The sequence below is a fragment of the Macaca nemestrina genome, chromosome 11 (assembly GCF_043159975.1).
Source record: "Macaca nemestrina isolate mMacNem1 chromosome 11, mMacNem.hap1, whole genome shotgun sequence".
Taxonomy (NCBI): domain Eukaryota; kingdom Metazoa; phylum Chordata; class Mammalia; order Primates; family Cercopithecidae; genus Macaca; species Macaca nemestrina.
In genome coordinates, this window is record NC_092135.1 from 47,065,715 (window position 1) to 47,084,902 (window position 19,188).

The following is a 19,188-nucleotide window of genomic DNA, read 5'->3' on the forward strand; positions in this document are numbered from 1 at the left end:
AAGCCATGAGTGGATCCATTTAAGTGTGTTCCAAAGCTCAGGCTGCTATTATTTTACTTTTAAGATACTCCAGTGGTTTCCCATTTGCAAGTAAGGGACCCACAGGGGCTTCAGAGAGATTGCAGAGGGTTCATTTAAGGGCACATCTGGCTTATCTATGTTTAAGAAAAAATGTATCTCTGAAATATATGTATGCCTCTATTTCAAAAACATGTAGGCATTTCAAAATTTACCAATTAAAATTTTATTCAAAAACTTTTGTCTGGAATATGAATTCAACAAGAGCAGAGATTTTTGTATATTTTATGTGATACAACTCGTGCTTAGAGCCACGCTCAGCATAACATCTGCTCAATAAATATTTGTGCATACAAGAGTGAAACAATCATTATAGTTCTTTAAATATGCCAGGGCTTATTTAATCAAATTTTCGTTAGTAGACATTTAGATTGTTTTCATTTTTTCTTTCATAAACAACACATCTGTACTATAAATAAATCCCTATACATATATCTTTGTAACTTACAAAGAAATAGTCTATTATTTCATTATAATAGATTACTGGAAGTAAACTTGCTGGGTCAAAGGAATACATATTTTAAATTTTAATACAGTCTTTCGGGGGCAATTTGGTATGATGTACCAATGCCATTACCTCTAATGCCATGTAAAATTATCTGTTTTCATGTCAACCCGGCTGACATTAGGAGTTAATCTTTTCACTCTTTATAAAGTATCATTAAATTCCAAAATTCAGAAGGCTAATTGCTTCCTCCAAGTTTCTATTTATCCTGCTTAGAAGATAGAATAATGTCCTGTGGCTTCTTTCCTGCTGAGTTGAAAGAGTTTGTGTGATGACATTATTCATTGAAATTACTTTTTTAAAAAACACAAATTATGTTCTCTTTTCTACTCTCTGAACTCCTGTTTGAATATATGGATTCAGACTCTTGTCATTGATAAATATGAACCTAGGGAGGGAAAGGAAGTCTAGAATTAGTTGCACATTATTAGTACGTAGAATCTGACCACTTGATGAGAAACAATTTATGTATTGCTGAACAGTACTCCATGTGATTTCTTATTCCAGGCCCAACAGTTTGAATGAGTGTGACTCCATAGTATGTTCATGTTGGCTATTAAAGATGTAGAGAAGAAGCTACTGACTTTTATTTTTGCCACATAAGCAGGTGCAGATGTGGATGGGAAAATCCATGTGTGACCAACAGATCTTTCCATTAGCAAATAAAGAATAAGAGCACTGACCTTTTGCATGGGTTTTCAGCAGAGGAGATTTTCTTTTTTTAAGTAGACACAGGGTCTTGCTCTGTCACCCAGGCTGGAGGGTAGTGGTATGATTATAGCTCACTGTATCATTGAACTCCTGGGCTCAAGCCATCCTGTCACCTCAGGCTCCCAAGTGGCTAAGACTACAGGTATGTGTACCACACTCAGCTCATTTTCAATTTTTTTGTGGAGACGGAGCCTTGCTATATTACCTAGGCTAGTGTTGAACTCCTGAACTCCTGGCCTCAAGCAATCCTCCTATCTTGGCCTCCCGAATTGCTGGTATTACGCAGGTGTGAGCCACTGCACATGACCATCAGCAGAGGACTTTAAGAACTCACAGAAGCGTGTGTTCAACATTCTCCAAAACAATTTTGGCAGTGTTATATTTTCTAAAGTAATGTTCTCTTCTGTCTTATGCACATGAAAACTACGTGAACTGGTATATTCCTCTTGCTGTTTACTAGGAAGTTCAGACCCAAATGTAAATCTTAATAACTCATTAATTCATTTATTCAATAAGGATACATGGAAACGCTATGACATGTAGCACCGTGAAGTGCTGGCAGTCCCGAACTCAAGGCCACAGTGTCAGCCTTCCAGCAAGGTAGTTCAAGTTCCAGCTCGGGAAGGAATGGTTTATTGCCTCCTGGAGCCCCTATGCTTTGGATGCTTGCCCTGGAAGGGGACAGCATAGCTTTTCCCATGAAACATAACCCGTTCTCCACTAAGCTTATTAGCACTAGAAAGGGGGCAGCTCATTTTCCTCTCAGGTGTAGTCAAAGGCTACTGTTGTCCAAGGGTGAAGGGCCCTTGGTGGCTTGATTAGCACACTGCCTGGCCTGTGCCCATTTTCAGATGGAGACCATCAGATAGAATCTGCCGCTTCATTAGGTTGACACTCTTCCTGCCCCCTCTTGTAATAATGTCACCAGAGCACTTAATAATTTTAGGTAAATGCTGTAAGCATACACTTCAGAGGCAACCCAGGGTCGGCGGTGACAGATGCTGGCAAGGCAAATCTTTTCTCATTCCCTGCACTGTCTAAAATATAACAAGCAAAGAGGTATCATAATGGGGGAAGTTTAAGTATTACAGGAGCAGAACTTACAGCAACGTAACTACTTTAAAAAAAAATCTCTTATTCAAATTTGCAGTGTTTCAAGATCAAGGGGGCCATGAAATAAATCAGATTTTTATTACAGACTTAAAGAAGATAACTTGTTTACCTTAGAGAAGAGAAGGCAGAGAGAAGCCCTGAAGTATTTGAAGATAGGTAATACGGATCATAGTTGTGAGCTCCTCTCCATTTCCCATGAAAATTGGAGACATACAAGTCTTACATTGGTTCAAGAAGAAATTAGGTTAGACTATAAGAAGAACTTCCTAGAGACTGGAAAAGCCCGTGGGTAGGAAGAATAGAAGACTCACCTCTTTTTAAAATTTCTTGCTTCCTTCTTTTTTCATTGTTGCATGGGGGTGAATTTTATTTATTTTTTTTTTCTTTGCTGGAACTGAATTCCAGAAGTAGTTTATTGGCCTGACACCAGGCTGTGTATAAATTCACAAATGTATTCACAAATGTATATAACCTGCTTCCAGAGGACCTTGTGCATGTGGGAGGGATTGGAAAGATTTGTTCTCTATTTTCTGGGTGACAGGCTGTGGTGGGAAAAGGCTGGGGACCCTGAGTGTTTGGCTTGTAGCCTACACCTACCACCATCTTTTCTCAGTCAGTGCTGGTGACACCAAGGCAATGAGCGAGCTTGTGGCTTAGTGCTTTGCATGATGTGGGGCTCCCTTAAAGAACCAAAGTGTGGGGAGTTCTTTCAGGGCAGGGCTGCTGGGAAGTGGCAGGGCGAGAAGGCTTCCTTCTGTCCCAGTGATTCCCTCACATAGGTTAGCACTAAGTGAGGTCCAGAGAAGGTAAATGGGAGGAGTCTCATAGAGAGTTGAACTTGTAGGAATCGGGGGTGTCTGTTCAGGGCATGGCAGCTGAATCCTTGATCCTTGGGGAGTTAGCTAGATCTGACTCACATCTGCTGGACCATGATAGCCAATGTCCCTCTCACACTCTTAGATTCAAATAATTTCTTTAAACTCATCCTTGCATTTAGAATACCAGTATTTTTGTAGCATTGTTGTTGTATTCCCCACACTGGCTGAAAGAAGGTTTTTTCTTTCACTTTTATGATTGGGTGACCAAGGAAATAAATGCCTAGTGAATTTCCACAAAATCCAGCATCATGGAGTAAATTCTTTCTCTCCATCCTTGAATTTTCTTTCTCCAGAGAAAACTTTTTTCCATTTGTCCTGTCTTTGATCGTTAGTTAGGCATAAAAGGAGAGAGGAAGCTGTAGTTTGCAAAAATAAACAAACACTTTAGAAGGAGTTTGGCCAAAACATAAAACAATGTTTAGATTTCCCATCTGCAAATTTTATGATAGAGGCACATATTTATTTGGTGCCTACTGTGTGCTATAGGTACTGACAGATAACAGTAAAAAAGTCCCTGTCCTCATGGAGCTTACCTTCTAATGTGAGAGGCCAACAAAAATCATCAGGTAGTGCTAAGTGATGAAAAAAGCACTAAAACCAGGTAAAGAAATAGAGATCGACAGGGTAGAATTTTTTTTAGATAAACTGGTCAGGGCAGGCTTTTGTGACTAAGTGACATTTGGGCAGAGAGCTGAGTGAATCCAGGGAGTAAGCCATGTGACTGTCCGGGGCAGAGCATTCCAGAAAATAGGAACGATGCATGCAAAGGTCCTGAGGCAGGGCCACAATTGTACTTGGTGCATCCACATGGAGTACAGCTGGGTGAGAAATCAGGGAGGTAGCCAGCGTTCATCACATTGCTTTGCTAGGAAAGTCTTCCATTTGTCTGCACTGTTCTTGCCCTGCAGTTTTTACTGAGTACGTTTGCATGTACCAATCAGGTAATGACCTCCTTGAAAGCCTTGTTGAATGTGTTTGCTGGTTTCATTGCAAAGACAAGTTAGCCCTGACAGTTCATCAATAAGCGAATTTAAAAGGACTGTGCAAAGGAATTTGGAATATCTGCAATTAGTTTATTAGGCTTATCACCAGAGACTTCATTTTATTTAGATGTTTCATTTTAAATGAATAAATAAAATGACTAGAGACTTCTGCCTATTTATTATTTAAATAGTAATTCATAAACATGGTAAAAATGCAAATACTACAAAAAGGTATTTAGTGAAAGTAGGTCTATCCTGTCTCCCTGTACTTCTTTTCAGAAGCACCTAATGTTAGCAGGTTCTTGGTTATGTTCTTAGAATGTAAATACTCCTCTCCTTATAAATACTAAGATTGTGACTATATATGTTGCTTTGCACCTTGCAGGTCTTGGAGCTCTTCCAATTAGTGAGCATGGAGCTGCCTAATTCTTATTAATATTTAACTATAAGAGAAAACTGCAATTTGGTCATTCCCACTTTGATAGCCATTAAGGTTTTTGTATCTTTTGTTATAACAATCAATATTGTGATGACAATCCTCATACATTTGTTAAGTGTATCTATAAGAAAAATTCCTGGAAATGGATTGGAAGCAAAGGGGGAAATGTATATTTTAAATTTTGATAGATACTGCCAAATACTGTCCATATACACTCTGCCATGGCGAAGCATCCCATTTTCTCCTATCCTTGCCAACACAGGGTGTTACTGTTCTTTTGTATTTGCAATATCATTGAAAAATCCAATTTCATTTTAGTTTAATTCGCATTTCTGTCAAAGTTAAGTTGAATTCAGCGATAAAAAATATTGTATTTTGGTCAAGGAGTGTTGTCTGTAGTAACCCTGATTCTTTGAAATTTATTGGGACTTCTTGAAAACCTAGTACATGGTTCATTTTATGAATACTCCATGTACTTAAAAAAAGAGAAAAGAATGTGAATTCTGTTCATAGGGAGTAAAATTTTAAGCATATTTTTAGATTCATCTTGCTGGTCATGTTCACATCATCTGTAGCCCTACTGACTTTCCACTGTGGGATTTTCCATTTCTCCTCAGAGTTGTCAGTTTTTCCTCTAAATTTTTGTAGGCTGTGTTGTTTAGGGACATCTACTTGGTGCATTGTCACTATGAATTGTTGCCTTTTGCCTCTGATATCATATTACCATCTCAGCCTTTTTTTTTTTTTTTTTATAGTTGTTTGGTGTGTCTTTTCATCTTCTGTATTTTTTATATATTTTCTATCATTTTGTTCTGTTATTCTGGAAATGTCACTAGGAATTACATAGCAATGAATCAGATTTGTAAAGCCATTCAACATTTTGCATTCCAAGTGAATGTAATGTGTCCATAGTTTCTGAATTACTGATACATTGTATTTATTTCTGCCATATTATTTTGTATTTGTTATATGAAATCTTTCTTTCTTTTTTTCCTTTTACTATTAAAAAAATTCCAACCTTCTGTTGGATTATGAAGTTTTATCTTATTCTTCTTTTACCCCCCATACCTAATTGGAAGCTGTATTAATTTTAATTTCCTAGGTCAGCTGTAACAAAGTAATACAATCTGGATGGTTCAGAACAACAGAAATTTATTGTCTCATAGTCCTGGATGTTAGAAGTCTGAAATCAAGGTGTCAGCAAGGCCATGCTTCCTTTAAGATCTATAGAGAAATCTTTCTTCTCCTCTTTCCAGCTTCTGGTGGCTTGCTGGCTTTGGTGCTCCCTGGTTTGCAGCTGCGTAACTCCAGTCTTGTCTGCACAGTGAGTTGGTAGCTGCTGGAGAGACGATAGTAGTAATTTAGAACTCTCATACCTGTACTGTTACAATCGTTAACTGATAACATCGAGACTTAGTATGCTATCACTTACCTTATGGATTCCTGTATAAGAAACCCTGCTGTGTATTAAAAACTTCTGCTCAGCTTTTTAAAAATGCTGGTGTTCTGGCTAACTTCACTTAAGACGAGTTAAATTGGAATCTTGTTTGGCGTGGCTCTGGGCATTGGCGTTTATTGAAAGTTCCCCAGGTGATTTCATCACGCAGCCAGGGTGCAGACCCAGGCCGCGGAGACAATCTGGACAAATGTGTATTGAGTGCCAGCCGGGTGCAGTCAGCACTGCACCGGGCTTGGGAGGTGCCCCTGAGGAAGACCCATGGGGCAGCTGCCTTGCGTTTTTCCAGGAATGGGGTCATGTAGCATTTACTGAGGATCTTACACCAGCACCAGGGGCTCAGTGAATATTTGTTCATTGGTTGATTGAATCGCAGATCACTGATAAGGGGTCTGGGATACGAGTGAAAGAAGTTTTGAATGAGAAGGGAATTGGGGAGTGCCAGCCAAATATTAAAGTAGGGGAACAGTACAGGAGATACTGCATCCTTAAAATACAAACCTTGCTTTTGCCACTTTCTTTTGTGTGTGTTGTGTATAATGCTTATCAACCTCTCCCCCCATAGACAACTTTTTCTTATTTCCTGTCTTTTTTAAAATAAATGTTTTAATTTTAGAGATAGGGTCTCACTATTTTGCCCAGGCTGGCCTTGAACTCCTGGTCTCAAGTGATCCTCCCTTCTTAGCCCCCCGAGCAGCTGGGACTACAAGGGCATGCCACTACACCTGGTTTCCTGACCTCTTGAAATAAATATTTTTTTAAACCTACTTTTTCCTTCTTCATCTGATTACAAGCTACATATCTTAATTGTATTTTTTAGGGAATACCCTTAGTTTTAGAAATTAATAAGCTTTTTACTTTAGAATAGTTATAGATGTGTGGAGAAGTTGAAAAGATAGTACGAAGACTTCACATATACCCCACACTCAGTTTCTGCTATTATTCACATCTTACATCAGTATGGTACATTTTTCACAATTAATGAGACAATAATGATATGTTATTATTAGTTAATGTCCATATTTATTCAGATTTCCTTAGATCTTTTCCTTTTGTCCATTATTTCCCCCATGATCCCATCTATGATATTACATGTATGGACTACACTTTTAAAAAGATGCATAAATCCACTTATTTCCCAGGAAAGTTTAATTGGTAGTTTCTATTTGTACAAGATGAGACCATTAGCACACTCGAATTCCCCTTTGTTTTTCCATCTCAGCTTCTTGGCTCATTGTATGTAAATTTTAGTTCCAACTTTAAGACAATGAGTTTATGATCTGGGCAGGGACCTTTGATGAGAAATGGTGGTTCTTCTTGGTCTTCCTATGCTGAGGATGTGAGAGAAAACTACAGATCTACACCACGTTTTGACTATACCATTTGAAAAGTTTAGAAATTTGTGTTCTAAAATTGTAACATGTGATGCAAAACAACAACAACAACAACAAATCGTCACACCTCCGTCACCCTAAAACAATGACAAGGGAAATTAACTATGGGTGACAATAACTTGTCTTATCAATCTCAGCAGATCTCTCCTTCCAATTGTCTCCTCTGAGGAGCATAAAGACAGAATCACCACGAGATGCAGTAAATAACTCCCACAGAGTTTAATTGTTTTTAAATTGCAATTATAACTAATTAAATGCTAAGATGTGAACAGCTGCACAAGAATATTTAACAGATTTCTTGGCATCATCCCCACTTCGAATATTACTTTTAAAAGGCTAGCTATGGAAATAAGTAGTGAGTGGTTATTTTATGCTTTTCACATCAGAAACTGAAAAAACAACCTGAAAATTGGCAAAGAAAGGATTCTCTGGTTTTTTGTTAAGCCTCTCAAGTCAGTGGACAGCCACAGCACTCCACATAATTGGGTAAGTGTGGTCAGCAGGTCCTGAGAGATGAGATGAGATCAGTTCAAACTGCATGATAAGGGAGGTCTTTGTGGCGGATTCTTTCATCTAACATACATATATTAACCTTCGACTCTGTACTCATCACTATGTTAGAACTGGGGCCCCAGGGCAAAATAAATGATGACTTCTGCCTCAGAGGAGCTTGTAGTATGATGGGGGTGATGGACTGGTTCATCAGTGGCTTCAGCTTAATGCAGAGGATGGCAAACTATGGCCAGAAGCCAGCCTCCTGCCAGTTTCTGTATGGCATACAAGCTCAGAATGACTTTTATGAAGAAGAAAGAAAACAAGAATGGGGGTGAGGTCTTTGGACACTGTCTTTTTTGACATTTCTGTCCAAAGTGGAACCTCTATCTGGCCCTTTAGATGAAAGACTAGGTTTTCTTTGTTTTGTTTTGTTTTTTCGTTTTTGTTTTTGTGTGTGTGTGTTTTGTTTTTTGGTTTTTGTTTGTTTGTTTGTTTGAGACAGAGCCTCCCCGGTCACCCAGGCTGGAGTGCAGTGGCGTGATCTTGGCTCACTGCGCTTTCCACCTCCTGCCTTAGCCTCCCAAGTAGCTGGGATTACAGGCACCCACCACCACACCTGGCTATTTTTTTTAATTTTTAGTAGAGACAAGGTTTCACCATGTTGGCCCCACTGGTTTTGAAATCCTGGGCTCCTGCCTTAGCCTCTCAAGTAGCTGGGATTCTCCTGCCTTAGCCTCCCAAGTAGCTGGGATTACAGGCACCTACCACCACACCTGGCTAATTTTTGTATTTTTAGTAGAGATGAGATTTCACCATGTTGGCCACATTGGTTTTGAACCCCTGGGCTCAAGTGATCCACCTGCCTTGGCTTCCCAAAGTGCTGGGATTACAAGCGTGAGCACGGTGCCCGGCCAAGACTAGTAGTATTTTATAAGTAAGAATTACAGCATACTCATGAGGCTAGGACAGCAAAACCTTTCTGTGGAAATTAGAGAAGTCACCCCCAGAAGAGGAGATACTATAGGAACAAACATTTAATGACTTTTCCACTTGACATGCCTTCAAATACACAAACTTTCACATCTTCCACCCCTGATTTGTATTGAATTTGTTCTTTCCGCTGTTCCCTATGAAACCTGGTGTCAACTGCTCTACCTGTCACTGCCCATTGATTGTGTTTCCTAATACGAAATCTACGAATGGGGCTTCAGAGGTCCTGAGAACCCCCTGAACTGACAGTGAACAGATGCATATGTGCATTTTTTCTGGGAAGAGGGGTTCATAGCCTCCGTCAGATTCCTTAAGCGGTCCATCATTTGAAAATGTTGAGAAACACAGTTTTAAATTAGACTTCTCAGAATTAAAATCAGTGCTACTGATGGTGGGTTCTGACTAGAGCAGATTCAAGCAGAGCCATTATGAGTTTCCTTCTGTTAGTCCAGGCCAAGTTTCCAATAGCCTCATCCTTTCACAGGATATTTAGAGAGAAGCCCTTCTCAAACTACTGGATTGTGTGCTTGGACGATAAATGCAGTTGTGCTCTTGAGGGGACCTGGGGTATCACAGGATATCTGCCTGGATGCTCAAGAGAGCAGAGTCTGGCCGGGCGCAGTGGCTCAAGCCTGTAATCCCAGCACTTTGGGAGGCCGAGACGGGCGGATCACGAGGTCAGGAGATCGAGACCATCCTGGCTAACACGGTGAAACCCCGTCTCTACTAAAAATACAAAAAAACTAGCCCGGCGAGGTGGCGGGCGCCTGTAGTCCCAGCTACTCGGGAGGCTGAGGCAGGAGAATGGCGTGAACCCGGGAGGCGGAGCTTGCAGTGAGCTGAGATCCGGCCACTGCACTCCAGCCTGGGTGACAGAGCGAGACTTCGTCTCAAAAAAAAAAAAAAAAAAAAAAAAAAAAAGAGAGCAGAGTCTGAGAAAAAGATTAAGATGCTAACAATTTATTCGGAAGACACAGCCCAGCGGCGAGAGTGAGGGAAAAGAGAAGTGAGACAGGGGAAGATACAGTGAACGCACTGGGATACTTTATTGTGCTGACTGATGCCTTCCGGCAAGCCTGAAGAACCACATCTGTCTCTTCTGCAACTAATGCAGGAGAATCACAAGGAGGGGCCACATGTTGAAACAGCCCATAGAAGAGAGAAAGAGGGGTGGGTGTATCTGCCAGCCTCCTTCTCTTCTCCCTTTTAACATCAGCAAAATTTTGTCCCATGAGCCGCTAATGCTACTTCACTTGAAGTTGGCATCCTCCACCCCTCAGAGACTTCTCAGGAAGCTCCGTGGTGTGGCATTCTGGTCAATGCAAAACAGAGTGGTGACCCAGTGAAAGTGAAGGTGCCAATCAAAAGAAAGAGAAATAAAGGCAATGCTTTAAGGAATCCAGGAAGGTGCACAAGGTTTGTTCCTCATAGTAGGGGAGGCAGACCTCTGAAGAAAACAGGTGACAGTTGGGGGAAAGGAACTTCTGGGCAGAGGAAACATATGGCCAGAGGTGAAAACTGGAGAGGATAAGGTATGCAAACTAGGGCAGGGAAGAAGACAGTTCTGCTGAGACGGCGTATTCATGCCTCCATCTGCATGTCCATCTGATATTCATTAAACCTCTTCTGTACCAATGATGATATGAGTGAACAAAAACAGACATGGTCCTATCCTCGCAGAGCTTAATATCCAGTGCAAGGGACAGATATTAATCATGTCATTATACAAGCACATGCAAAATTGCAATGATGTGGCATGCTCATGGGAGAATGAGGAATGGACTGTGCTGTGAGCCTTTATTAGGTGGAGCTAATCTTGGTGAGAGAGGCCAGGTTCTCCAGGCTAAGTGGTGCATACACTGAGATAGAAAGGAAGACTAAGAGTTAAGGGCAAGTGAAAGGGAGGAAGGGGCACCGTAGGCGAGGGGCGGGATGCTGTCTCCAGAGGCTCTGCAGAAGGATGGAGCATGGCAAATATGAACCTCAGAAAGAAGGCCGTGTGGATGAGGGAGAATGGCAGTGGCAAGATGGGAGGTCGGCAGCAGGGCCGGGCCACACCAGGCTGTGTGAAAGGAGTTTGCATTTGTCTGAGGAGCAGTGGGAGCCTTTGGAGGCATTTTTGTAGATAAGTATTATAATCAGGTTAGGGGTCATTTGGAAGGCCCAGTGAAGAGAACCCCTAGATCTTAAAGACCCTCTCAGTTTAGACAGTCTTGGCTGAATTATGGCTGTTAGAGACCACTCCCCAGAGACTCCAAATATTAACAACCCCAAGGATGTGTGAAGGAAAAGCAACTCCAGGAAAATTCCGATAATAACAAACAATAGGAATTGGAGACTTTAGGGCTGGTAGCTATGGAATTAGAATACCCTTGTGCTTACCTGCTGGAACATATTTCAAACACTGTAGAATCTTCTATAAATTATTTTTATTTTTTATTTCTTCACAACACTGTTAGGTAGGGCATAAGAAACTCGAGGTGCACACATGGAAAGTTCTAGAATTGTATCACAAATACGGGCACCCTCCTGAGGCCTCATCCCTCCAGTAGGATTGCTGGGGATGGTCAGATGAAGGGCTTCTCCCACACGGTCTGAGACTCCAGGGCAGAGAAGCAGAACCCCGGCTTCTCAGCGGTTCCCGGAGCGTTGACTCAGATTCTCTTTGAGCCTTGCTTTGCCCAAGGCCCTGATGCCTACTCTGCTTCCAGGAGGTTTGGGGGTTGATATGTGACCCCAAACTCTACATGTTCAAAAGAAAACAAAAACAAAACAAAAAATGAAGCAGAAACCCCATAGTGAAGCAATTTGAGGAGGAAGAGCTATTATCAATCCAACTACTAAGTTACCTTAATTTGTGATAAACAGGGTAACCCAAGTCATTAATCCAGGGGAGGGTATCGCTGAAGAACAGGTTTTTCTGCCTCTTGAAAAGCTTTGAGAGGAATTTAAATGAATTCTCATCTGATAGGAATTTATGTATTGTGACTACCTCCAGTCAGATCATACTGTGTGATGCTTTGTTTGAGGGTTTGCTTGTTTGTGTGTGTGTGTGTGTTTTGTTTTGTTTTGTTTTGTTTTGTTTTGAGACAGGGTCTCTCTCTGTCACCCAGGCTAGAGTGCAATGGCACAGTCTCAGTTCACTGCAGCCTCCACCTTCCAGGTTCAAGTGATTCTCCCCCTGCAGCCTCCGGAGTAGCTGGGATTACAGACGAGCGCCACCACGCCCGGCTAATTTTTGTATTTTTAGTACAGACAGGGTTTCACCATATTGGCCAGGCTGGTCTCAAACTCCTAACCACAGGTGATCCACTCATCTTGGCCTCCCAAAGTGCTGGGTTTACAGGCATGAGCCACCGTGCCCAGCCTTGTGTGATGTTTTGATGTGACTACAAGAAGCTTCAAGATTGAGTAGGGCAGGTTTGGCTGATTGGCTGATTGCAAATTTATGTACATGGGCCTGTGTGTGTGTGTGTGTGTGTGTGTGTGTGTGTGTAGGGTGTTTTGAGTTGTGTGTGTATATAGTCAGAAATGATGGTAGTCATGTGTTCTGAGCTATGGGTAGTTTCCATTCTTCTTCTGTTTTCAGGATATTCAAGATGGCTAATGGAGCAAATCTCTCTTGACCCATTTGCCTGTCAGTTCAGTACACAATCAGGCAAAGGAAATATCTCTCTGCAATATCCCAGTGCCTTCCGTTCTCTGGAATGCCCTGCATTTTCCTTTCTGAATTGAGCAGCTGCATGTGAAAATTGATTTAACATATCAAATCTTGGATATTTCTTCTAAAAGCTTTTAGGTGAACCCTTGCTTAGTAATTCTAAACTGTGTTACATCTTTCCAGGGAAAAGAAATGCAGGACTTCACAGTTGGATTTGGACAAATTGGAGGCTTTTAGGAAAGAGTCATAAAAGTGATTAAGGGCTGGAGGGAGTGACTGAAAAGAGATTAAAGGAGTGAAATTCGGATCTTTGCCAAACTACAGATGTGGGGCGAGCAGAGGGCAAAACACTTAGAAGATGATAAAATGTTGGGGAAGGAAGAGGGGCTATTTCAAGGCTCTTAATCTCTTTTTGGGTCATGGACCTTTTGCAAATTCATTATAGCTCTGAACCATCTCCTTAGAGGGATGTCCAGGCTTATATGTTTTTGGCCTGTCTCTTTTCTCACTCTAGTTCCAGACATGTGGTGTTATCATGTAAAGCAGAAATGGCCAGCCCTTTTGTTATTTCAATAGAGGTTAGAAATACAGACTTTAGTGTGAATGTTTCCATTTAAAAAACTGTGTTAGCCAAACTAAAAACCTCTGTGGGCCATTGTACCCTCTAGATTGCCAGTTTGCCTCCTCTTGTTTAGAGCAGCGCTGAGGAAGCCTGGATGCAATGGCTCACAGGTGTGACAAGAGCCCTTGGCTGACCTGAAAAGAGTAGGATTATGGGACAGTGGATGAACATGTGTTTTACAGACTTCTACAACCTGCAGTCTTATTGAGCAAACAGTAGTTGCAACACCAAATCAAATATGTAATTGGAAATGATGCTAAGTGCTGTGAAGAGGTGGTGAGTGCTGTATATGAGGGAGAGTACCCGGGGAACTAACGAAAGCAGAAGAGGGCGTGGAAAGACCTTTAAGAAAGCAGCTAAACTCAAACCTGAAGGATACATTGACAAGGGGTGGGGGGAGGAGGAACATTCCAGGCATTTGGAGTTACACAAGAATGATCAGAGGTCTATGAGGTTGATGAAAAAGTAATTGCAGTTTTCACCATTAAAAGTAATGGCAAAATTGCAATTACTTTTGCACCAGCCTAATAGAAGGAACTTGAATTATGTGTCTTCACATGTTATTTTCTTCATTTATAGGTAAAAAACAAAGCCCAACCAAGAAACTAAGCTCTCTAGAAAGATTTCCAAGAGTTAATTTTGTGTGTGATTTTTATATTCTATTTTTCTTTCATTCATAGTTTATTGAGCATAAATTAGTCTCCTCCTGTACTCAAATCCTACACACACACACACACACACACACACACACACACACACACACACACCCCTATGTCCTGTCTGCATAGTAATTGCTGGCCCTATTAATCTTAAACATTCAACTTACAGTTTTAAAATAACTACTGAATGCAAATTCCTGTAGAAGGTACAAAGGAAGTACCTGCCTTTGAGGAATTCATATTCCAAGCAGCCAGGGAAGACTTCTGCACAAGGAACAAGAATGTATCACATGCACCATAATGTGGGTTCCTTGATTAAATTCTTTTCTCACCCTCCCTAACCCCCTGATTCATTCCCTATGTATAACCAACCTCCCCTACTTCTAATTGTAGAAGAACATCTTCAACTTTCCTTCATATCGTCTACCCTCAGAAAGTATCCATGAATCAATCCTTCCCCTTTATCTCCATACAACCTCTAAAGGGCATATAATGGAAGCCTTGTGATCCACATCCTTTAGTCCTGCTCTGTAGAGACCACCTTCCTTTATTGTTGTAGCTGTTTCTTTTGGTATTGACCTCTGCATTTCTAAATAACATGCATATACCACTCTTCCTTGTCTTATCAGTTTTGGATGTTATCTATGACCTTTTGTTTTATCAAAAGTCTCTAGTTAAATTAGTGGTAACAATTGACATTATAATTCTGCAATTTGTCACTGCTTACCCAACATGTACTGTGATCACCTACTCCCTTTCTTGTTTATCTTCTCACTTTACCTAGAATATTATTGACTGAGTATATGTAAACATCATTGCTACAAGCAGCTTGGAGCCCTGAGTCCTCTTGCGTTAATGTGGATGGGTTGCTCTGTATGGTTGGTGTGGAGCTGTTGTATTGCTATTTCCCTTTGTGGTGGTTCTTTGTTACAATATTCTTGTTTTCTGAATCCATCATCCTCTTTATTTGCTTACTCTTTTGTTTTGCTGGTGCACACCCCCTGATTTCTTCCTAGGCATCTTTTAATAGGAGGTCAAATTCTTGACCCTTTGCATATCTAAAAGTATCTTTAATTCTGTATCAGAAAAATTATCTCTCAAGTTCAAGGGCTGAACAAAGAGTGAAATAGTTTGTTGTTTGTTAGTTTGTTTTAAGATTTTGTAGTTACTTTCCATGCTTTTCTATATATGTGGCTATGGAAAAGTCTGATGTCATTTTGGTTTGTGATCATTTATTTGTAATTTTTTCCCCTTCTCCAGAAACTTTTAAGATTTTCTTTGGTTCTGAAATTTCACAATAATGTACATGTATTTTTTTCATTCATTTTGCTGGGCCTTCTCTGAACCCTTTCAAACTGGAGACTCATGTATTTTAGTAGTAGAAAATTAAAAAAATATATTTATTTGATTATTTCTTAGCTTACATTTTTCTTCCCTTTGGTTGTTTCTAGAACTCGTTTGGCTCGTGTACTGATCTTCTGTGCCTTTATCATTTCCCTTCACAAATGTTTCTACTTTCTGAAAGATTTCTTTGACATCATCTTTAACCCTTCTACTGATTTTTTAAAAATTTCTAACTTCTTTTTACTTCTAAGAGTCCTACCCTATTTTCATTATTCCTTTTACAAAGAAATATTGGATGTATAAAACAATAACCAGATGACATTTTTATCTTTTGAGAAAAAAATACATAGTTTTCATATGCCTTATTGTCTCTGAGGTCCATGTATTATTTGTTATTTTTGGACCCACTTTTTCATGTGGGAGGTTTGCCTCCAATGTCTGGTGATCCTGGGCTGTCTTTAAGCTGAAAGTTCAGTATGAGTAGGTGGAGCTCTCCTGTAGGCGCTGTATGGTAGGTATGTATGGTGTCCTCTGGGACCCTGTAGTTTCTCCAGAGAAGAATTATCCAGTCTCCTGGAGGAGAGAGGCCAGGTGGGAAGGAGGACACAGGGAGAAGGCTTGTGTTTCTGCAGCTGTATAGGTGCAGGGTGCTTCAGTGTTCAGACTGTGGCTGAATCTCCCAGTTCTCCGTGCCATACTTTATCCACTGCTTCATTTTGCCTGATGCTTTCAAGTCCAGAGAACCCTCTAGTTAAATTTTTCCAAAGGAAGAAGCTCTAATCTTCTATAGGATCAGTGCCGTGCCATATAGGGCTCAGGAGATGCTCTGGAGGTCTAAGTTGTTCTGTCTACTTTTTAAAAATCACCTTGTTTTCAACCTAAGATTCACCCCTGCCTTCTTGCCAATGGATGTCCTTAGGTGCCAAACTCCTCAGGGATTCTATAGAACAAGTTAGCTTGGTTCTTGGTGTCTTGTTGGAGAATGGAGAAGTGTTGTATTGTTATTTGTACTTTTCTGTATGTATTAAGCAATTTGGAAACTCTCCAGGTGATTCTGATGCACATCCCAGCTTGGTTTCTGCGATGCTGTGTAAATGGTCATCTGAAAATGCAGATGTGGCTACATCACACCTCTGCTCCAAAGCCTTCCGTGGCTCCTGTCTCCTGCAGACTCAATTTCAAATTCCTTATTGTGGTATTACAGATGCTGGCCTCACTTTCTGGCCTTTGCCTTCCACTACTCACCATTCTGTGCTTTTTGCAGATGCTTTTGGTTCTGTATTTAACTCTTTTCCCTCACTCTCTGACATTTGCTCACCAATATATTGTTTCTCCTTCAAGATCTATTTTAAGTTCTACCTCCTTCATAAAACTCCTTTCTTTTGAAAAGCTTTCTTTTTTGTGCTCCCTACATAATTTCATTTATATTTCTTTTATGATACTTAGAATATTATGGTATAGGTCATTGTTACTCACTTTTATGCTTATCGCATTGTCCCCGGTCCCCAAATGCAAGCTCCTTAAAGGCAGGGGCTGTATTATTCACCTGTTCTATATATCTTTTATTGATCAAATATTTATGAGTGCATGTCATATGCAAGGCCCTGTGCTAGATCATGGGGTATGCATGTAACTAAAGCAGAGTTCTGTTACCCGGGGTCCTGGTTACCCCAGAAAGGGGCTCTTGCCTGTTCATTTTCATGAAGCCAACACACAAAACCAAAAGTGAGTGTCAGGCACCACAGGCTTTGGTCAATGGCTATGGAATTGGACAAGTGGGAGTGTAGCTCACAAATCAACTTCTGGGTTCCTACGAACTGGAAGTTACGGATATGGGGCATCCTTAATGAAGGGGCTGGGCATTAAGAACAGTGGGAGGCATATTCATGCTTTTTCTTCGAAAGGGATAAAGATTTTCTAGGAATCAAAGAGTTTCCTTTATTTTGTCCTTTTTTCGTCTCATCCAGTCATTGTCATTGTGATTGTCAACCGTCTTAGCACTAGTGGGAGTGTCGTTCAGTGTGGAAATTGAATTATAATGAAGCTAGAGGTTCTTCAGAGGTTGAGTAAGCTGCCTAAGAAGGAACTTCTGACCCCAGACATCCTGTTCCTAAAAATAAGCAGGGTTAAAGCTCAGTAGGCATTTAGCTATGTTGCATAAACACTGGGCAACAAAAGTGGGGTAGGGGTCCAGCTAAGTCACCTAGGCATTGCAGTGGGTAACAGTTCCATCTATATTCTGCCATGAGGCTTATGGCAAGTGCTCTAAGGAAGCGCTAAGTCCCCTAATGGAGCAGTAAATACCCTAAGGGAGGAGAAAACAAGAATCCCTTGTCTGTCAAGCATGCTGTTAAATTTTAAAAGGAGGAATCCAGTGTGGTTGATAAAAGCTGAACAGGGTCTTTTAGATGAGTTGTTTTGAGCTGGGCTTTTCTGTGTAAGATATTAACAAGGAACACGGGTTGAGATAGGGGCTTCTTCAATTAATGAATAAATCCCAGGCAGAGTCCTCCAAGATTGGAGGCTCTATTTAAGGACAGTCAGTCATCTGTTTTGACCAGGGCTTGGACCAAATGGAGGACAGCAGTGGAAAATACGCTTGTGAGAGGGGTTTGGGACCCATTCTAGTGGGCCTGGGTGCTTGGTTATAAATAGATTGGGTTTTATTTGGTTCAATGCCACTGAAAGCTTTTGGACAGTGTCATGGGATGGTCAGTAGTATGTGGTATGATCAGTAAAGGAAACTGGGAGAATAGTTAAGAAGAAGTCTTAGCGGGATGCGATGGCTCATGTCTGTAATCCCAGCACTTTGGGAGGCCGAGGAAGGCAGATCATGAGGTCAGGAGATCGAGACCATCCTGGCCAACATGGTGAAACACCGTCTCTACTAAAATACAAAAAAGTTAGCCAGGTGTGATGGTGCGTTCATGTAGTCCCAGCTACTTGGGAGGCTGAGGCAGGGGAACTGCTTGAACCTGGGAGGCAGAGATTGCAGTGAGCCGAGATTGTGCCACTGCACTCCGGCCTGGCGACAGAGCGAGATTCTGTGACAAAAAGAAAAAAAAAAAAAGTCTTGACCTGGTCTAAGACAGGTGATCCCAGCTGGGGCCAGGGTGATTGTGATGGCAGGCATGGAAAAGAGAGGACAGGCATGATCACTTTTGCAGGGCACAGCTGATTCAGTTGTCCTTCATTACTGTGGATTATGGAATTTATTGGCATTGGGGAGCAACAAGGTGAGAGCCCTTGAAGATGACTCAAGAATTCAGCCTGGCTCCTGACTAGGAGGATGATGATTCTAATAATATGAAGAGAATGGGGAAGAAGATGGAGTTTTGTGGTAAAGATGATGTCTTCTTGTTTTAAATATTATAATGGATTTGTATCTCCTCTCCCCGCACCTCCCCCCTCCCCCGGCAAAAAAAAAAAAAAAAAAAAAATCCAAGTCCCAACCTCTGGTGTGTTTGCAGATGTGATTAAGAATCTCAGGATGAGCTCATCCTGGATTGAGTATGGACCCTAGGTCCAATGACTGGTGTCCTTTTAAGAGAAATGAGGGGACACACAGACCCAAGGGGAAGGGCATGTGAAGAAAAGGCAGAGATTGGAGTTATGTAGCCAAAGCATGGCAACAATTGTTAGAACTACCAGAAACTAGGAGGAGAGAGGCCTGGAACACATCTTCCTCCGAGCCTCCAGAATGAACCAACCCTGCTAGCACCTTTGACTATGGCCTTCTGGCCCTTCAGAAATGTAAGAATCGATTTCTGTTGTTTTAAGCCACCTTTTTTTTTTTTTTTTTTTTTTTTGTAATTTGTTATAGCAGACCTAGGAAACTAATTCAGATTATGTTCAGATTT

At 41.1% G+C, this 19,188-nt stretch overlaps 1 protein-coding gene across 9 annotated transcripts in view; it reads left to right on the plus strand.

Moving 5' to 3' along the window:
* The window catches only part of LOC105492691 (LY6/PLAUR domain containing 6B), a 188,844-nt gene that overhangs the window by 108,079 nt on the left and 61,577 nt on the right, over window positions 1-19,188 (plus strand). The window contains exon 1 of one of the 9 annotated variants that reach the window (XM_071072717.1): window positions 6,013-6,031. The exons of 7 other annotated variants lie outside the window; for them this stretch is intronic. The gene's annotated coding sequence lies outside the window, so the exon portion shown is untranslated. Of the gene's footprint in view, window positions 1-6,012; window positions 6,032-8,024; window positions 8,044-19,188 lie in introns of those variants that run through there. One more of the 9 variants, XM_011759924.2, reaches the window with a different exon arrangement.